We start from the raw sequence: 9,021 nt of genomic DNA on the forward strand, positions 1-9,021 counted from the left end.
TGACGAGCTGAACACAATGAGACCATCCACGCGTCTGTATCTTGTTCCTGTACGGAGTTATTGGCCAAAAACCTTTGGTGACCTTTGATGACGTCACATGACCTCACAGCTGCCCAACAGCAAAACAGACCTCAAGGTAGTGAAGGTTGATCGTATATGAAGTCATGTATGGTATATGGGGCCATTCCGACCCGTTTTAATGGTAAAAACAGGGAGTTGATTTTCCCCCCATTGACTTATAATGGGGAGGTCGCGAAATTGACCTGACCTTAGGTCACTGATATCAAAATTCCGAGATATACATATTGTAGCTACTAATGACCTAATAACATCCTGCGACTTTCAAAGGCCTCCGACATCTACTGTAGCTCTGGCACGGTGACAAAGTTGCAAAAAAGTGACTTGAGGTTGGGTCATTCAAAGTGACCTGGTGACCTGACCTTAAAAGGTAGGAGGTTCAAACTTGCACACCTTGTGTAAAATTGATAAGGGAATAGTCATACCAAATTTCGCGGCGCTACGCGCCGCGGTTTTCCCGCTATTCGCGAAAAACCTCAGGGGGGGGCGGATATCCGCCCCCCCCCGTCGGTGCGCGGGTTAAAAACGACCTCCCGACCCTTCTCGGAGACGACACAACATTGACAAACCTGGTAGGTACTTGATTTCGTCCTAACATCACCCTACTCAGAGCTACTTTAACGGCCTTGACTTTGAGTTAGCAGGCACCCGTCTCGCTACCACCAGGCTGACTTGTGATACGGGATGGCCGATGGGTCGAGTTTTTTTCGCTGGTACCGAAACACAGAGCTTCGATGGCAGACGGGTTTTCTCCAGCCGCGGGAGCAGGCTTAGAGGCTCGGCGGCCCAGCGAGCTACACCAGCGGACCCCGGCCGCTGAACAGCGGCGGCGGCCGGGTTGAACGACCACAGACAACCGTCGGCCGCCAACTGCAGCAGCGACAAATTCCCTATCCTCCAAACCATTCCTTTCATCGTGACGCTTAAACATTCACAAACCCCATCCCTCCCAGCGACCTATCCCCCACTCTTCAAACCATTCCTGTCATCCAACTCTCGTCGTAACCTTACCATTCACAAACTTCCTCCTTCCCTCCTTTCACAAACATCAATTTGCCGGTAAGTTTCACTGTCATTTATGCATCTTAACCCTCGCCCTGGCAGGGGGGGTCGATGCGACCCCCCCCTAAGGTTTTTCGAAGATAGCGTAAAAACGGCGGCGCGCAGCGCCGCCAAATTTGGCACAGCTTATGGGGCAACCTTTTTACATATGACCTGAAAATTTCAGGTCTGGGTGACCTTGGGTCAGGTCACCAGGTCAGAAAAACCGGTACAAGGTCATGGTCAAATTTCAATTTTCTTTTTGCACCTGTCCAACTCACAGTTTTGGACTGATTTCCTTCAAACTTTCAGGATGTGCTAAGTTCACCGAGTTGTATAACATATAGTTCGGGTTTTTTGAGGTCACTGACCTGAGGTCAGTTAGAGGTCATTACGTCGTAATGTTAAGCCTATGGGAAAATACTAAATTCGGAAAATACTGGAGATATCCGCTTCGTTCTATCACTTTTGTGCTTTGAAACCACAGTTCTTAACAGCAGGTCACTTGGTGCTTCTTTGTTTGGCGTACTTATCCATGGGTCAGGTCAAATGAGGTCAACTGAGGTCAAATGACGTTTTTGCCAATAACTTGGCACATAATGACGCTAGAGCTTAAAAAATGGTGTCATTGTGTTCCTGGTGATCAGCCGAATCGAATGATATGCAATATGATGCAATTTGGTTAACTTAAACTTAATTCATTACTTAAAGTTTACTTAAAATTTAAGAAAAACTTTAAGTACACTTAAGCAAGCTAAAAAGTATATCATTCGACGCGCCTTGACGTGCTGAGTTCACTGGTGCTTTTCTTTTTGCTCTATCTTAATTAGATCAAAAGTTATAAGCGAAAAACTTTTGACCTGTTTTTAGCGAAATTTTTACATTTATACCCCCCAAAACCCCCCTAAATATTGACCTAGAGCAACCAAATTTGCACAGGGGCGAGAACTCCAGGGGGCCCACCTACCTACCAAATTTGGTGTTTCTAGGTGCCATAGGAGCCAATCGCGAGGGGGGGGTCGCATCGACCCCCCCCCCCCCTGCCAGGCCGTGTTATGAAAAAGGCCCTGCCAGGGCGAGGGTTAACGTAAATTCATGGGTTTTTCCCCATATTCATGGCATAGTACATGGATATGGGTTTTCCCATGTTGTCTTGCTGTAAAAGTGGCCACCGGTCTTAGTTAGGACGGCCGGTTTGTTTTGCGCGGCGTAGTTAGGTCGCCGCCCTCCTCGCGAGGCCGGTAACGTAAGTAAGGGCCACTAAAAAAAAAATATATATATATATTTGGAAAATTCAAAATAGATGAATGTTTTTCTTTCTTGGATGCTCACTAGTGTTTTGATGCCTTGCATATCAAATTAGTTTGAGACTTGCTCAGAAGGCTGCTTCAAGCCTGGCATATCACACCCCAGAAAATATGCAAGGTAAGAAAGAAGCAAGAGTTTTGACTAGACAATCACTGTTTGACAGTTCATCAACTTCAGTTTCATTTTCCATACCTAACATTGATAATGAAAAGCATCAGGGTCTGTTGTTCTGTCCCACAACCATGCTTCAGGATTTGGCATTAGATGTCTACACTGCTAGTGCTTCTATTCTGGTTTGTTGTTTATGTCTTCTGTTGATGTAGGTACCTACCTACCCATCTTTCTTAACCCGCGCCGGGCCGGGGGGGGGGTGTTTGAACACCCCCCCTGCGGTTTTTCGCAGATATCTCAAAAACGGCGGCGCGGAGCGCCGCCGTTTTTGGCACACCTGTTTGTGCATCTGTTCCGCACATGTTGTGAAAATTTCAGACCCAGGTCACCTTAGGTCAGGTCACCAGGTCACGCTAAGTGACCTCACCTCAGAAAAAATAAGAATGCTCGTCATAGCTACACCGATTGATTGATTGCCTTGAAACTTTCAGCGATTGATTAGAGCAACAATATCTATAAAACGTTTATCTCGGAATTTTGATATCGGTGACCTAAGGTCAGGTCAATTTTGCGACCTCTCCATTATACCTAAGTCAATGGGAGAAAATTGAAAAGCGTCTGTTTTGCACGAACGTTATTCTAGACACTCTCAAACATCGAGATGTAGGTAAAATGGACACACTGAACCGGAAAATGGCAACTGTGACCCCTCGTTATGTCCCCGAGGTCATCTCAGGTCACGAACAGAATCTAACAGTTTTTCGCTAATAACTTCTGATAGAGACGTGCTAGAGCGCTGAAAATGCCTTAGATGTGTTCGGCTCGACGTTGCGGATCGACTGATATGCAACATGACCTTTTCCGGTCAGGTCATGACCTTGACCTGAGGTCAAATTTTCAAGTTGACCTTTCAAGGTCAAATTATAGTTCATTCGACGCGTCTCGACGAGAGGAACACGATGGTGGCAAAAGTAATGTCAGGACTCTTTTGAGTCAAAAGTTATTACCGAAAAAACGTTTTTCGTAAAAACGGCTATTTTTGAAGTTTTTGCCCCCTGGAGGCTAAACCGTTGACCTGAGGTCAAATCTGAGAACGTTACTCAGAAAGGTCGGTAAAAGGGCTATCGAATGCGCTTTTCCGCGGCGCTGTAGCTCTATCGGTTCCCGAGATAGCCGTTGGCAGTTTCCAAAATGTTGAAATAGTGGACATTTGACCTTTGGTGACCTCTGGTGACCTGACCTTTGACCTGACCCAAAAAATGACCGAAGTGTTTTCGTCCTTATTTTGGACGTTCTTTCGATTGCCGCTTACCGCGTGTCGCTACGTGGCCCAGGAGCCGAGTTAGAAGGGGGGGTGTTCAGACACCCCCCGGCCCGGCGCGGAATCTCAGAGCACCGGCCCGGCGCGGGTTAACAACTTGCAAGGGCTTGTGTAGGCATGCATTGCGCATCAGGCTTCAGGCCTTCGGCCTGAAGCCAGATACACAACCACTTAACCTATGATGCTTCATGAGCTTGAGAATCTATAGCCCATTGCAATGTGCCTTTGGCTATCCCGCGCCGTGCTGGGGGGGGGGGCGTTTTTACGCCCCCCCTCAGGTTTTTCGCGAATATCTCAAAAACGGCGGCGCGCAGCGCCGCCGTTTTTGGTACACGTGTTCCTACATCATTTCCGCACATGTTGTGAAAATTTCAGACCTAGGCCGTTCAAGGTCAGGTCACCAGGTCACGTCAAGTGACCTTACCTCAGAAAAAGTTCAAAGGCTCGCTATAGCTACACCGACTGAACGATCACTTTGAAACTTTCAGCGATTGATATGAGTAACAGTATGTATAAAATGTATATCTCGGATTTTTGATATCTGTGACCTAAGGTCAGGTCAATTTTGCGACCTCTCCATTATAAGTCAATGGGAGAAAATTGAAATGCGCCTCTTTTGGACGAATATCGTTCAAAACGCTCTCAAACATCGGTTCATAGGTAAACATGACACACTGAATAGAAAAAATGCACCTGTGACCCCTCTGTGTGCCCCTGAGGTCATCTCAGGTCATGAACGGTCGCCAGCAGTTTTTTGGCTATAACTTTTGATAGAGACGTGCTAGAGCGGTGAAAACACGTCAGATGTGTTCAGCTCGACGATACGGATCGACTGATATGCAACATGACCCTTTTCGGTCAGGTCATGACCTTGACCTGAGGTCAAATTTTCAAAATGACCTTTCAAGGTCAACAAATAGTTCATTCGACGCGTCTCGACGAGAGGAACACGATGCTGGCAAAAGTAATGTCATGGCGCTTATGAGTCAAAAGTTATTGACGAAAAAACGTTTTTCGTAAAAAAGGCTATTTTTGGAGTTTTTGCCCTCTGGAGGCTAAACCGTTGACCTGAGGTCAAATCTGAGAACATTACTCAGAAAGGTCTGTAAAAGGGCTATCGAATGCGCTTTTCCGCGGCGCTGTAGCTCTATCGGTTCCCGAGATAGCCGTTGGCAGTTTCCAAAATGTTGAAATAGTCAACATTTTACCTTTGGTGACCTCTGGTGACCTGACCTTTGACCTGACCCAAAAAATGACCGAAGTGTTTTCGTCCTTATTTTTGACGCTCTTTCGATTGCCGCTTACCGCGTGTCGCTACGTGGCCCAGGAGCCGAGTTAGACGGGGGGGGGCGTGAAAACGCCCCCCCCCCCCCAGCACTCGGCGGAAAGTTCAGGCCACCAGCACGGCGCGGGCTATATGTTTCAACTAAAAACAACTTATTATATACTATTTGGTTGCATTTCATTGAAAGTATCCACGGCCGGCTGACGGCTGGCTGCCCACAGTTTGCCACGGCTGTGGGCGGCTGTGGCTGTGGAGCCACGGCTGCGGGGCGGCTAGGCTGTGGAAAATTGCAGCCGTGCAGAACTCTAGTCGTCACTATTGCGCAAAAGTTGTCTTAGCGTTTCCATTTCTGAAATTTTGTTCGTGTCTCGGGATAAAGCAGTAGGGTCTAGTTTAGCGCCAGACGTCAGGTAGAATCGTCTTTATGGAAATTCCGGCCGGCTCTGAGTCATCACCTTCTTGCCACGTTTTTTTTCTACCGTGACTCCAGAACAACCAATGGATGGTGTCATACACTGGCGGATCAAGGGGGGGGCATCAGCAGGGACGTACCCAGGGGGGGGGCGGACGGGGCGCCCCCCTTGGGGCACGAGGAGGCCCCCGGATGGACTCAGGACCCCGTGGACCGAGGGTCCCCGTTGGTCAAAATTTGGTACGTCGGAGACGAGCGAAGTTCTGACGGAGAAAAGCCCGTCAGGTCAATCAGGGCTATCTGATCAGGCTCACCGCTAGGGTGCGTCCTTCTCACTTCCTGGGGCTTCCTGTGAATAACCACTGGTGTCTGTGTCTGACCGCTAGTGGCCCTCTGACTCCTCATCCTCAGAAGAGAGGAGGCCCTTTGTAGAGAGGAGGCCTCACGGGACTCATACACCCCCCTCCATCCCTCTTGGCTAAAGTATATGGTACGGGTCTGGGGCCATTAGGGGCAAATGCTCCCCCGCCCTGCAGCGCCCGAAATCGACTACGGGCAGTTTGATGTTTTTGTATAACAGGTATAGCGAAAGCTAAACAACTTGTATAAGGAAAAAGTTTGCTTTCAACTGCACAGCAGTGTAAAAGGAGTCCAAATCCGATGAGTTTTTGGAATTTTGAGAAACTGTTTTGGGTGATATGCTCCAATAGCACCCAGGACCGACTTTCTGGATCCGCCAGAGGTGCTATATAAATCACTTAACCCGGCAGTTGCTGGGGTATTTCGCCACCCACCGTTTGCTGGGGGGGGGGGGGGGCGTTAAACGCCCCCAGCCGATAACTCGAGAACCAATAGACGCAGCGAAACGCACGAGGCGGCAAACGAAAGAACGCGACGAGACGCTTCAGATGAGTACTTCAAAGTTGAATTTTGCGGTCACAGGTCGGGTCAAGGTCAGGTCAAACACCTGAAATCGGGTTTTCAGTAGCATGGATTTCAGGACTTCGCAATGGGCGCCTCTCGTCATAAACTCTGTTAAAACGGTGCACAATCCATCATATAAGGCCTACAAGAGTGTCAGCTCCATGTAGGGGTCAATCAAGCATAGGTCAGGGTCATGGTCAGGTCAACCGGGTAGGCACATATCCCCGAAAATCAAAACTGATATTCGTAGCCTGTGACACATGTTTTATGGGTAATTTGGGGCGTAGAACACGATGGTCACATTCATTTTATCATATGTGTACGTGTTTGGCTCAAAAACCTCAATTTAAGAAATGCATATATCATGGTCGTGAGGTAGTCACGATAAATTGCCAAGATTCAGTTCAAGATTTTGGAAAATGCGGAACGATAATCAATAATCGAAGATAGCCATTTGATTGTTCTTGGTATTGGCAGTCTAATGGCGTTTACGGCATGTCTGTATGTCTATTTTGTGATTTTATATGATTTTTTTAACATATGCCGTTTTTGGTCGAAAACTCAGAAATCATGACGTCACTAAAACCTCGATATCTCAAAAATTTTCCGACCGATTTTTTTTTTGAAACTTTGTCACAATAAACTTCAATTAATATATGCTATGGCCCGGCGAAAAAAGTGGGGGCGTTTAACGCCCCCCCCCCCCCCAGCAACTCGCGGGTTAAAGGGACCCTCCCACCTTAACATTAGATTTGAGTTGAGATAGCCAAAATGGGGTCCCTGGCTCACAATTACCGGTTTCGGCACTCACAACATCGAGAAATGCCTTAAATCGGAAATATTGAATTTCAAAATTGCAGCATTTTGATTCAGAGGGGCTAAATCTTAGGAATACCCCTCTGAATGTGTGACGTCAGCGCAGATATCTACCGATTTTTAAATGTTTGACTAAAACGTTTTGTAGCACGCGGTGGTATATGCTGTTTACGCGCAACATCTGCCGCAAACGCCGCACTTCTAAAATAAAGTCGCTAGAAACAGCGGAGATCCCAAAAAAGTAAACAAAAGTAAAAGTCTAATATTTTGAAAACCGGTGAATATTTTTCGGTGAAATTTGGTAGATATTCGTTTTCGCTCTTTCTGAACCGAGCGACATCACTTTCATGCCAATTCATAAACTTTTTTGAAGGTGGGAGGGTCCCTTTAACGAGCTATGATTCGATGAGACTGATTTTTTTTTTGCGTGCATGAGAGAACCAACGAGACGAATTTCGAAGCAACAATGATAAATTAGAATGGATACGGTAGAAGTTGTTGCGTCTCGGACGGCCTTCCTTTTTGGAGAGACCCTGTGTCCCGGCAGCGGCTGTAGAGTAGGGTGGTCCGGTTTGCATCACTTTTTTGAAAAGTCACGGTCTCACCCCCCTATCTGGTGCATTTTGGGGCGCTGATTACGATAAGCACATTAAAAATGCAAATTTCGAATTTTTTTGTAGGCCCCGGTCGATCAAAGATTTTGAAAATTTTGCGAATTCGCACATTTTTTACCATATATCAGAAAAATGAAGAATAAAGTTATTAAAATGATATTTAACAGATGCAGCAAACATATTCCTAGGCGTATGTGCGCAAATTAGTGAGCTAGGGCCAGCCAAATTATTTTTGGACTGAAATTACTGAGGCCATTTCCGTGTTTCCGCTCCCGGCCGCTAGGTGGCGACCGCCAGGGCGGTCGCTACCGGTAGAGGACGGGCCATCGCTCTCATGTGTTTTGACGCACTGCGACGACATTTTGAGTGACAATACTGATATTTACAAACTAATGACACAAGCGGTGTATTATTCTGCCTATTTCAATAGAATTGGGTATGAAATACCCACAAAGGAGTACGCACCACACCCACACAGCCTGGCGATTTTGCCGGCACTAGTCACAACCACTAAACCTTACGCAACGGCATAAAACGAACAAAGCAACAACATGTGATATTTAGCACATCTCGCACAAGGAGATTATGTCCTCTTATCCTGGTGTCCAATGTCCATCTAAGCTAGGTCACAGCGCCCGCGACTATAGCGCCACTTGGAGTCCGACTACTGACTACTGCCCGCGAAAGTGACGCCGAAAGGCTATCTTATTCAAGCTATAGCCGTCCTGGCGCACCGCGCCCGCCACCGCTCCAGAGGACTGGGTGGTAAGCTTGACGGCGCGCTCTGTGGACTGGGTGTGACATGGCACCCTAGTCCGCAGCGGCTCGTCCACCAGTGCCTCCAGGTCGCCGTCACTGAGAAAGCGAACACAAGGTGGCTCTACATCAGCCACTCGAGCGTACATGGTGATGTCGACAAGCTCCGTGTACTGGTGAGCAGACACATTCACCGACGCGCTTTGCACACGGAACTGGCAAACTGGCCCAGGCTGCCGGCGAGCTCGTGCCTCGCGCACCATCTGCACGGCTCGTGCTCTGACGTCACGGCGCTCGTCACCGAGCATACCGAGCACCACGTTCTCAGGATGAGCCATCAACGCATTGCCGCACA

This window comes from Amphibalanus amphitrite, unplaced genomic scaffold, assembly GCF_019059575.1.
Source record: "Amphibalanus amphitrite isolate SeventyFive unplaced genomic scaffold, NRLGWU_Aamphi_draft 000178F_arrow, whole genome shotgun sequence".
Classification (NCBI taxonomy): Eukaryota; Metazoa; Arthropoda; class Thecostraca; order Balanomorpha; family Balanidae; genus Amphibalanus; species Amphibalanus amphitrite.